Here is an 11634-nt window from a genome sequence, read left to right as displayed (position 1 = left end):
AATGCATTAAGTCTCAGCTCATGGTATATAAACATTTAATTAATATATAACTACTTGCTACAAAGTAACATGTCGTTTGGTATTATAATGTTTTTAATGAAGTTTTAGTTTTTCTCAAAATTTTTCAGGAATGCTTTTGGTAAAACATTTGTAACTTTTTTTGAAGAGCTCTTATTTTAAATGCCTAGACACTGGCTTTATATTCTTCTATGCATTCTTACATTCTTTTATTATATGTCTATATTATGTTTGCAAGATTATATAAAAATGCCTTGAATAAATGATTTCAAGAGTCTATAGTGGTCATTTGTTGTTGTATAAATAAATGATCTGAATTTGATTTTAGATCAAAACATTAAAGCCATGTCTCTGGTTGGTGGTTTTGCTTAATTACCTTTTATATTAACACATTGTTTAATAAGATTACATGACTTGAAGCTTGTCCAAGATGGATAAAAATTTCAGTGATGTTTTAAAGTAGATACTATCATACATGAACTTTTGCCACCATCACCAGCTACTTCTAAGGACACAGAGCAGGCATTGAAAGAACAATCACGCTCTGCTTTCATTAGCATTTGCAAGGAATATACACTAATACACATATTACGCACACATACACACTTTCGTTTAGGGGACACATCCAACTCTAGCTACAAATTATTTACATAAAGAGAAATGTTGTTGTCATAGTAATCCTTATTTAAATGTGCACCAGATTAGCCTGGGCGCTGGTAACCTGAGAGGACAAACAGGCCTCAAACTGTGGGCAAGTGTTTTAGGGGAACAGTTTGCAAAATTAACCTACAAAAACAATTCATCCTTAAGGAGCTCTTGCAGGTCAAGCAGTTGTAGACTTGCGGCTGGCAATTCGCAGATTTGAACTGTAGAACATAGTGATATTTGAACCCACCAATTTTCTGCTTCCATCTCCTGCTCAAGGCAAAACATCTGAATATGCTTTTGTTATTAATGCAAATGATGATTTCTTTTGCCCACCAGTGCTCAGTGTTTTAAGCAGCGTTCATTATTAGCTTATTAACCAAAGATGGGGTGAGCAGATCTTTCCTTTTTGTCAGAAAACCTGCCTGCCTTTATGTTACTCATTTATTAATATTTCTAATCTTTGTCACAGATATTAATAGAGGATTAATATACAGATTGAATACATCACTTTCATCATAGTAATTTGCAGCTTAAATTCAAAGAGTCCTTGCACCATATTCCTTTTTGATTTGAATGAGTAAAATATCATTTATATAGAATTAGGACAATATTGATTTCCTACAGTATGTACTGAGGAATTCCAGTTTCACAAGATACTCTACTCAAAAAGAATCTCCTAGGAAAGCAAGTATAGGAAATTCCATCTCTATGGTAGAGAGTCACAATACATATCATCATCCTAAAGATTCTGAGAAGCCCTGCAGTAAAGAAACCACTTTATCTTTGCTATCCAGTGTTTCTCAAATTTGTTTTGCCACGTCTTTTTTTTTTTTTAATAGCACTTACTATCCTATTAAGCCATGTTTGCTTGGAAAACTCTGGCACTTACTATCTTAAGTAATTTTCAATTCATAGGAATGAGATCATTTGCAAATTACTTAAAACAAATGTGGCAGGATTGGAACTATAGACCAGAGGGATAACTGAAACCCACCAATTGACTGCCTGTTTTGTTTTCTAAAGACTACTGCTGGATATGGTTAAATAGTAAAGAATCACTTCACTCTCTAAACCATGTTCTATTCTAGAAGGAAATATGGATCTTTCCAATTTGTCAGATAATTTGAACGCTTTTAGGTCCCCTTTTCAAAAATCTTTTCACTCCCAAATTTTAGTTGTTTACAGCACTCAGGGTGAACCGACCATTTTCTTCTTGGTTCATTCGTTTTGTATGTTCAAAACTATCTTATGTTCTACATAATTGCATAATTTAAGTTTTAAATAAAGTTTAGCACTTCTCACAGTGGGCAGAGAAAAATGGGATTGGAAATCAATGGCTTAGAAGGATGTATAGATGTACTTACAATTTGCTGCCAATAATTTATTTGTTGATTAACTATGGGAAATAAGCACCAACTTTGGAAAGAGAAAAAAAAAAAATAGCCACAAAACCAAAAGAAGAACCATCAATACAATGACAAAGAATATACCTGTGTCACTATTAGAAACAATATTGCTAGTTCTCAATTTCTTTAAATACCAAGTCACTCCATGTTCATGACACAACTGTATATAATAGGGGCTAAGGACAAATGTAATGAGAGCCTAAGAGAAAACTCCTTGAAAACAAAATCAAATAATGCTGGGTCTTCATTGCATGTATCTTTAATAAACTAATGCATAAATTCAGAGCCTGACAAATTCGGAGCCAGTATTACCAGTCACTTGCAAAATCGTTTAAGTTATACCACTGTCGTACAGCAAACATTAAAGTCAATCATTTTTGATAATTATGGTAACATTATTTTTTTAGAGGGATGATATAATGAAAAAGAAACTTTTAATACAATCTATAGTTGGGTTGCTGTTGGGGCTAAGATTTATAAATATAAAACAATTTGGTAATTGTGATCACTTGACTTTTGTTTCAGGACTCTGGTTTCTAGCGACAAGCATATATTTTAAACTTGCCTAATCAAAAGAGGAATTCATAGGCTCATGCAACCAAGGGACAAGGGTGGGATTTGCCACAGGAACAGATGAAACCAGGAAATCAAACACCATCGAGACCACATTCTCACTGTCTTTTCTCCTTTTCTTTGTGAATCCACTTAATTCTCTTGGTTTTGTTTCTTCACGAGGATGGACCCCTTGTTGCCTGCAGATCTAGGTACACACCTACGCAGCTTGTTGACCAGAAAGAAAATGGCATTAACCTGCAGCTCCAGTTTGAAAAAGTCCAGGGAAGGCATTCCGTAGGCTCAGTCTATGATACATGCCAATCCTTGCCCCCATCATCGTAGATACTACAACTGGTCCAGATTGTGTTGAATGCTCTTCCTTTATTAATCACTGAAGTCAGAAAGGTGGGGTCAGGTAAGAGAATAGCTGCTCCCATCCAAATCACATGATTGCATTTTGGCTTATGTGTGGGTGTGAAGGGAGAGTGGGGGAAAATGATTCCCCAGAAGAAGGGGGTGAATTATTATGGACGTTGTCAGTGAGACAATTACCGGGGCCACCAAGCCACTATATTTATGCCCAGCAAAAAGATTAATAAAATCAACATCCATACAATCCAACTCAAAACCTTTCTTTCCAAGCTGATCACCTACCTGATTTCTATTAAAAGAACCCCCATATTCTCAGTATCTCAGGGCTGACTTTTCCCCAGAAAGAACTAATGCGACCTTCTTCTCCCCTCCCCTATTGACAGCTCTAAATAGCTTGATCACTTCCACCCCATCTTCTGTGTTTCATGAAGTCTTAGTAGGACATTTCAGGAGGGAAACCCATCCTTACAAGTCCGAGGAGATCCCAGTTCCCTCTAATTTAACCAGTCACATTAGAGTTCTAAAAAGGAGAGTCAACACAAAGAGAAAAAGGGAAATAACAAGAGAGAGTGAACCATTCTTTAAGCTTTTGCTCCTCCAATTGCTACCCCTTCCCACTGACCCCTCTACTGTCTGTCTACCCTGTTGTCTTTGACCACCAGTGAGAGACTCCCTCTGGAAGGGATACATTAGGGTACATTGTACCCTTTTTCTTGTTTGTTTTTAGGAGACAAGATCTCCCTCCGTCATGCAAGCTAGAGTATAGTGGTGTGATCATAGCCCACTATAGCCTCGAACTCCTGTACTCAAGTGATCCTCCCTCCTCAGCCTCCCGAGTAGCTAGAAATACAGGTGCATGGTGCCTAGCTGATTTTTAAATTTTTTGTAGAGATGGCATCTTGTTATGTTGCCCAGGCTGGTCTTGAACTCCTGGCTGGGGTTACAGGTGTGAGCCACTATGCTTGGCCTACATTACACTCTTTCCTTTTATTAGTTACAGTGTACTCTTAACACATTTACAGACCCTGCAGAGTGAGTACAATCCAATGGTAGGGTAATGAGGAAGGGAAAACTTTGGAGAACACAGCAAAATACCAGTGTTCTGTAAAATCTACAGGGGCAATGGGATGCTTGGATGACAGTAACAAGTAGTCAGCTATATGCGATGCGTCCATCTCCCAGTAGTCTCCCTTGACATTCTCAGCATCCGTTTTAACCAGGATGTAGAACAATTTACAATTCATGGATCACTGCAGTTGGTGCCGCGGTGAGGTGGGAGTGGTGCACAGGTGTGACAACTCATCCCAGAGGTTTCTAAACTAGAGCCCAAGAACATCAGTAACTTCATTAAATTTGCCCTGCGGATCAGAGATCTAAGGGGATGAGGTCAGAGGGATGGGATGCAAATCACACACGTGGTTGCAGCTTCTTCAATAACTTAGGCAACCTGCTCTCTGGAAAATAACCAATCTAGCCAAGATTTTCTCCAAGGCCCAGACTGACCAGAGATGCCTTTTAGGCCACGGGGAGGTACCCTGTTATTCTTTTGGAGTTTGAGAAGGCTTATCAGGAGCGAGGCCCCCAAAGCCTGTTCCCCCTGCCCCCACCATTTCCCCAGGGGACGACTTCTGAGTAAGAGACTTGGAAAAAAACCTGCATATTCTCCTTTCCTCTCTCCTCATGATAGGGTTTCACAATTTAGCTACAGTGGTCCTTTGGGACTTTTTTTCTCTCTCTCAATGACCAGGCCAGCAGGAGAGCTTTAACCTCAAACACTGGTCTCATTTGAAATTTCTAGAAAATCTAAGAGTTGGATTTGACCCATCAGAATATTTTGAATCTTCACTCAAATTCAGTACTTCCCTCTGGGTTCACTGAGATCGTTTCAGTTGGTCGACATCAATAGTGAAAGTTCGTTTCGCTGAGGTAACCACACCACCAGCGCCTCACACACGTAGTTCACAGAATCACAAACGTACCACTGCTCTGAGGCTTATCTAAAAATATTAAATTAAATGCCCTTACAACATGAGAGGCCTAATTTCTACAAATGCAGTCTCATATAACATGACAATGGCCAGTTTTTTGAGGAGCTAGTTAAGGGGAGGTGTGTTAGCTTTCGAGAGAGAGTCCAGTCATGTAACAAGATATATTAAATACTTAATGAGTCCTTATGACTTTCCAGACATAAGGCTTTATATATACACACACACATTATCTTATTGCCCTCTCACAACTATGAAGAAGTTATTATTTTCCTCATTTTACAGATGACTAAGAGGCTCCGAGAAGCTAAGTCACTGCCCAAGTTATGATGGTTCCAAAAACCCAAGAAAATCAATGAAATATTTTAGAAGTAAGAAAAATCCAGTAAACTAATTGGCTACAAGATACAAAAAATTGTCCTATGCTAGTAATAACCAGTTAGGAACTATACCTTTCAAAAGATTCCATTTATAATACATGTAGGAATAATCTTGACATAGGGCTCATGTGAAGAAAACCCCAAATATTTGTGGAACAAATAGAAAAACATACCATGTTATTCTATGGGAGGGCTGAACATTGTAAATATAATATATACTACTTTAACACATTAACTGCCATGACAGTTGTATTTAACTCACTCTAGTTTTGACCCCAGGGCCATGTGAAGCATATATAAAACCTTACTTGGTTATGTTCTTATTGTTACAATTAATATTGACAATTTAATTCTAAAAACGTGAATTAAATGAATAGAAGTCAATAAATTTAAGTTTTCTATTTATATTTACCTTTATATTACACTAAAAGTTTTTATTCTATTTTCGTAATAAAACACTGTGGCCCCAAGGAAAAATTTTGGGGGTTTTTTGTGTGGCAGTCAATGCGTTAAAGCAGATTACCCTTGAATGCTATCAAAAAAGTGAAAGATTAACATTTTAATAAACTATTTGAGTATAAATTGATGTTATTTTTCATAAGAATAATTTGACAATATGTTTTAAGAACCTTAAATAGGGCTGGGCATGGTGGCTCATATCTGTGATCCTAGCACTTTGGGAGGCTGAGGCAGGAGGATCACTTGAGGACAGGAGTTCGAGACTAGCCTGGGCAACCTAGAGAGATCCCATCTCTACAAAAAGTTTTATAGTTTGAGGTTGCAGTAAGTTATGGCGATGCCACTGCACTCTAGCCCAGGAAACAGAGTGAGATCTTGTCTTAAAAAAAAAAAAAAAAGAACTTTTACTAGGCTTGGCACAGTGGCTGCTGCCTGTAACCCCAGCTACTGGGAGGCTGAAGTAGGAGGATCACTTGATCCCAGGAGTTTGAGGCTGCAGGGAGCTATGCACTCCATCCTGGGGAACAGAGTGAGACCCTGTGTCTTTAAAAAAAAAAAAAGATCATCAAATAATTCTATAATTCCTTGGGCAATAATTACACTTTGAGGAAGCTATCTTAAGGAAATAATCAAATATAGGCTGTCCCCAAGTTACAGACAAGGTATGTCTTTAGGTCAGATTTGTATGTAACTCGGATGGATCCCTGATGAACAGCGCATACGAGGTAATAATAGTAATAACGATAACAGCTCATACGTGGTAATAATAAAAGAGTGTAATACTGTAATAATAATAATAACCCTGTACTGTAATAGTTACAGAAACATATAGAACATAAAAACAAACTCATACAAAAAGTTTAGACAGGAGACAGGAGAAATTTCGAAGAATATGAAAGGTTAACCCTCACGTAATGTTGCAGCGGTGTCTCGCTTACTGGAAGGGGCATTTGCGAGGCAAGAAGGCAGCTGACGTTATTCAGGATATTGTGATGGGGACGGCGCTGGAGAGGGTGGGGTGGGCGCTGGGGAATCAGGATTTGACTCTGTTGCTGGAGGAGGCGAGCTGACCACTGGCGTCGGTTTCTTGAAAAAGGTGTCTCGGGTTGTTTGCACAGCCTTTTTCTTTTGTTCATTGTAAATGGCCTTGTAGCGGCGATGTTCTCACTAACTGCACGGCAAACCCGTGCAAACCCCTCCACGTTAGGATCTTGCTCCTCAAGCTTAGCGAAGCCTGCCTCAGTGAGATGACAGCCTTCAGCTCATTCTTCTGTCGTAAACTTTCTTGGCTCTGGATCTTCTGATTCTCCGTGTCCTTGTGCTTCCATCAGCTGCTTCTCCATCTGTCTATGAGACTAGCAGCCAGCGTAAAGATGCTACGTCAACAGACCGTTTACAACACCATGCGTGTTTGTTTATATGCGTGGAAGCAGCTGGTTCCCCAATTTTTAATTTAATTATTTAATTATAAATTTTCCTTATGGGGAGACTTAGGAGCCCATTTGTAAGTACGGAATGTCCTAAGTCCGGTTGTAGGTTCCCAGAGGACAACCTGTACACTGATACAGACTTAGGAAGCCTTATCAAACCGGTTTACTCATTAGAAATAACCGGTATAAATAATTGTTAATTTTTGATCTAACTTGAAGAGGAATTATTGGGCACCCTTAAAAGATTCTGTTTTAAATTTGGGGACATAAGAAAATGCTCTGCTATAAAATAAAGATAGTGATAGTATTTTAAATGTTTCTTTACAAATGTTTTGAATTCATTTGCATCAGAAAAAAAGACTCAAAGACATTGCAACAAAAGTTTAGTAGTCGTTAACTCTGAAGCCTTGGAAAATAAAAGATTTTATTTTCTCCTTCATATTTTTTCTGCATATTCTGAATTTTCTCCAGAGGTAGCACTCATTATTTTCCAATGGAAACTTTCAAACGTATAAAAAATTAGAACCACACGTGGTGGCGCAAGCCTGTAATCTCAGCAGCTCTCAAGGCTGAGATGGGAGGATTGCTTGAGGCCAGGAGTTCGAGACCAGCCTGGGCAACATAGTGAAACTTCCATGTCTAAAGAAATAAAAAAGAAAAATTAGCTAGGCATGGTGGTGAGCACTTATAATCCCAGCTACTGAGAAGGCTGATGCAGCATTGCTTGAGTCCACTGCACTCCAGCCTGGGCAGCAGAGCAAGATCATGACTCTAAAAAAAAAAAAAAAAATATATGAGGGAGAATAATCTGTTGAACTTCCATGAATACATCACTCAATACCAGCAGTTATCATCGGCAGTTATAAGCACATGGCCAATATTATTTATTTTATTTCTTTACCACCTACTTCTCAAACCTTTTGCTCATTCTATTATTTTAAAGGAAGTTCAAGATGCCATATGATTTTATCTAAAATATTAGGAATCTTTCTAATAGAACCAGACCATTTTTCATCTAAAAAATTAACAGCTCCTTAATATCATCAAATATCTAGTTAGTATTGAAATTATGACACCAATTGTCTCATAATTTTCTTTTTTTAAAAAGTTGAATTGTTTGAATTAGGCTCAAACAAGGTTCACACATTGAATTTGGTTCTTATGTGTTTTAAGTCTCTTTAAGATGTATACATATATATTTTCCTTTTGCTTTTTGTTCTTTTTTTTTGCTATTAATGTGGGTGGGGAGGAGTAGGCATTTCTTCACATTCTGGATTTTACTGTTGTGTCCTGTGGTATATATAACACATTCTTCTGTTCCTTGTACTTACTACTAAAAAAGTCAGATCTAGAGGCTTGACCCCATGTAGGTTAGGTTTGATTTGGGGGATCAGGAAGACTTGACAGGTGGTGTTGCAACCTTCATAGTCCTATCACGAAGAAGCCAATGACGTCTCTGGCCGGCCATCCTTTCATCATGTTAAGAATGATCAGTGGGTTCAATGCTGTCAGTCTGATCCAGCCACTATAAAATTCCCCATCAGACTTTCGCTAATCATTTTTGCAGACATTAATCATCACTGCTAGATCCATTATCAAGATCAGTGATTTTTTTAAAGAACTGAGAGTATTCCATAATGGCATATATGCTTTTTCACTTGAACTGAACCATTTGCTTCTTTCAGTAATGTACTTCATGAAATTAAATAATATTAATACAAAAATGATAACAGACCTTTTCTTTTTCCTTTTAGTAATTTGAGGCGGTTTTGGAACTCCATGAAAGACATTCAAGGTGCTGGGCCCTTGCATGAGAAAACCCAACACTTGTTTTCAGAGCTGTTTTTGTCATGTGCGTATGTATTTTTCCCCCATTATGGTCAAGTGTGATTTTAACCTTACACAAATGATCTGTTGATTTGAAATATCATGGGAAAACTTTGACCAAGAATATTTTTAAAGAGATTAGTTACTGGAAAGACAAGAAAGCTAAGGACACTTGGCAAGGTGGTTATATTACATGCTTTACATAACATTCCTCTTCTTCAGATTTTTCAATTTTAAATTTGGTTTCTCAACTTCCTGTAGCTAAATTTCAAGCACCCTGACATTCAAGACCCTCCTGTGTCTGGCCCCAGTTGGCCACTCCACTGGTTTCATGTCCTACTGTTTTTCACGCATTGTCTCCTCTGGCCAAGCTCGACAGCTATTTACCTTAGACCTCCTGTCTCCCCCGGAGTCAGGTACTTGCGCTTGAACACACAGGGACTTTACTGCTCCATCTCTGATGGTGCTTGTTTCTTTTTTATAAATCCACCTATATGCATCTTCTCTTATTAGCCTTGGAATGGACAACAACGAATCTAACAAGACAAGAAGTTTCTTGGCTAACATCTGTCTTCCTACTTTTTAAACAAAATTAGCACCCTAGTTTCCTTTTGGGAAAATACCTCCCCACCATGGAATTGTTAATCCTGGTGTTCTACAACAAGCAATAGGTATCTCTAGGTCCCACGCTAGATAAATTGAATGATACTTTCTCCCTAAAATTTTAACTATACATAAAGTAAATTTTAATTATAGAAAAGACTGGTAATGGTTAGAAACGTTTATTTGGCAGCAGGATAAGTTTCTCAAGAATTAGTGGCTAATACTTACTGAGTACTTGTCGAAGAACCCTAATTGTGTGCTATGTATAGAATCCTGTCTGCAAATGTGGCAGCGCGAGGCCCTAATATTAATTTTGTTGTTTTCTAGGTATTTCCCACCCTTTCTTCTTTCTCACTTATACTCAGTTGGCCATTTCTCTACTCTCAGTTTATATCCACTCAAGAACAAAGATTCAAAAAAACCTCAGCCGTTAACTGCCAGGCAAGTTCTTATAGGCGTACTTTGTAGGGCTCTTTTTTTTCCGTCCTTAAAAGAACAAATGCAACTAAAATTAGGGAAAAGAGAGAGAGAGAAAGTAGCGCCGGCAGTCAAGACGGACAGAAGGAGGAAGGGCAACAACTCTCAGAGCTTCGAGGAGCAGCATGAAAGAGTCTCTGATTTTCCACGTATGGTGACCTATCATTCAACAGCCTGGACACTACCGAGTCCTCCTGAAGAAAGGGGTAAGGGACCTTGGGTACTTTATATGAAGATGAGGGTGTCAACAAAACAAAACAGATACAATTGGACCTGAATAAAATCAGCGGGCAATTTCCCTGTAAATGGGGCAGTGGTAGACTCAATTTTAATTTTATTTCTTCCTTTCATTGGTTTCAACTTTCAGAATAATGTTAGGTAAAAATGGTAGTAGAAGCCATCCTTGTCATGTTTCTAACTTCCAATATTTCTTCATTAAATACGATATTGGCTATTTATCTAAGATACCCATTTTCATGTCGAGAAAAACCATCCTTCTTTCCTAAATTTTTAGGTGCTTTGCTTAGAAATGGGTAGATTTTAATAAATATCTGTTGGTTTTTTATTGGGATGAAAAATATTTTTTATTGGTTTTACTGGAGTGATATATTTAACCCTACAATTTAAGTAACAGAGATAATCCCAGACTTTTAAAAATCAATAGAATTTGGTGTGCTGTATTATTTGTCATTTTCATATTTACATTTATAAAAGATTGGGTTCCTTCCGCGCCAACAGTCTTTCTTATGCTTTAGTATCAGAATTATCCTAGCCTAAGAAAAATATGGCTGCTGTGTTCTGAATGTGTCCTCCCAAATTCATATGTGGAAATCCTACCCCACAAGGTGATGATATTAAGAGGTGGGGGGTCTTTGGGAGGTGATTAGATCATGAGGGTGGAGCCCTCACCAATGGGACTAGTGCCCTTATAAAAGAGGTCTGAAGGAGCTTGTTTGCCCATTGCTCCATGTGCGGACTCAGTGAGAAGGCACCATGTGTAAGGAATGGGCCCTCACCAGACACTGAATCTGCTAGAAACTTGATCTTGGACTTCCCAGCCTCCAGAACTATGAGAAATAAATGTTTGTTGTTTTTAAGACACCCAAGCTATGGTGAGATAATGGCAGTGTAAAATAGTTGGTAACAACACAGGCTATTCAAGTTCACATCCTAGTTTCACCACTTACTAGCTGTGTGCCTTTCAACAAGTCACCTGACCCATAAAAATGTGGGTCATGCAACAGAATGTAAATGCTGTATAAACCTTCAGAAAGTAGAAGTAGCATAACTAACACTTGATAGGAAAAGAAGAAAAAAGAAAGTTCAGTTTGTTATTTGTTCACATTTTTATAGCTGAGGTCAAAGTATGTAATTTAAAGCACATAAATATAGCCATCTGCCTATTCTTAGATTTATAAATAAAAAGATAAAATATAAGAAAGATAATACCACCAACTGATATTTAATAGTGTAG

This window comes from Propithecus coquereli, unplaced genomic scaffold (assembly GCF_000956105.1).
Source record: "Propithecus coquereli isolate 6110/MARCELLA unplaced genomic scaffold, Pcoq_1.0 Scaffold88, whole genome shotgun sequence".
NCBI classification, from domain to species: domain Eukaryota; kingdom Metazoa; phylum Chordata; class Mammalia; order Primates; family Indriidae; genus Propithecus; species Propithecus coquereli.
Note: the sequence above shows the minus strand (reverse complement) of the source record.